Raw genomic sequence first — 1,182 nt, 5'->3', positions numbered from 1 at the left:
AAGCTATAAAGTGAAAACTGGCTAAACTTAATCTTTTTTTTAGATGCCACACACACAGCAGCCCTGTCGAAACAAGGCCACCAAATATCTGGTTGCCTCCCCCAAAAAATTGGGAGCGAGAGACAGAGAGAAGATCAGTAGTGTTTGTAACACACATCTCGAGCAAATGCAACTCCCATTACACTGACGGAGTCTAATCTGTGACAAGATAAGCGCTCGGATAAACGTTGCCCGGTTCCTCTGTTATGGCAGTCTAATTTTCAGACGATATAAGCGGGAAAAAATGTTAAGTTTCTTCGTTAGAAACTTGGATTTGGTGCGGTGCACTGTGGGTATGTAAATAAGGCGAGTCCCCTTGCTTTCGATCCCGGAAGTGTCTTCGTCTTCACACGGTGCCGCGCCTCAACGGGAGGGGCCGGAGCGGGGACTCGGCTGCCTGGGATCCAACCGCCGTCTGGATCAGGCTTGCGTTTTTATGTTTTGTGTGTTTATACGTCTGAGTTTGACTTGTTCCTTTGCTGTTAAACTGAAAGTGAAAAATAAAAACAACTAGGAAAGTTACTAATACAAGATTCAGGACGGCGTTCCCTCCCTTCGGAGGGAAGTTCCGCGTGTGTAACTGGGAAAGGGCACCGGGGGCTTTAAGTCCTGACACTTGGTTTTAAGCTGCGCGGTGGGTGCCCCGGTGTTTACTTGACGCCAGTGGGTAAGTCAAGGGAGAAACGAGGTGCAGAGTAACCCAGCTGTTTCAGTACAAGAATTTGGTGGTTACTTACCAACAATATGTGTGTTTTTTCTCCCCCAATGTCTCCCCATTCACAATACAGACCAGGCCGAGGGCCTGCGCTGCGGTGTGTGGGAGGGTTTACTCTGCTCCTAGTTCTGTGCGGTCGGTGTGAGGACGCAGCCTGTGGGCAGCACCAGGAGGCCAACGATGTTTTTTAACCGTGCCCCTCCACGGTACACACTTGAATGTCATTTCCTCGTCTAGCGTTTGCATTTACATCAACAGCCTTGCCCGGGTGTTTTTGTGGTTAAGCTATTTTCTGTCCCAGTCTTCACGTTTTAAAAAGATAGAGCTGTTCTAAGTTAGCCTCAACCTCGTTATCACTCACTATTGTACTAACACCAGTAACTTCGACTTCCGGTCTGGTCCTCACAACTTAGCACTGAGACCCTTTT

General features: G+C 48.3%; 1 non-coding gene across 1 annotated transcript; it reads right to left on the bottom strand.

Moving 5' to 3' along the window:
- Positions 1–802: 802 nt before the first annotated feature.
- On the bottom strand, positions 803–930 carry LOC111825408. Its single transcript, XR_002828569.1, has one exon. It is a non-coding gene; the product is annotated as a small nucleolar RNA SNORA51 (small nucleolar RNA).
- Between the last annotated feature and the right edge of the window lie 252 nt (positions 931–1,182).

This window comes from Myotis lucifugus, unplaced genomic scaffold, assembly GCF_000147115.1.
Source record: "Myotis lucifugus unplaced genomic scaffold, Myoluc2.0 scaffold_24, whole genome shotgun sequence".
NCBI classification, from domain to species: Eukaryota; Metazoa; Chordata; class Mammalia; order Chiroptera; family Vespertilionidae; genus Myotis; species Myotis lucifugus.
The sequence above is the reverse complement of the archived record's forward strand: the minus strand, read 5'-3'. Positions and strand labels throughout refer to the sequence as shown.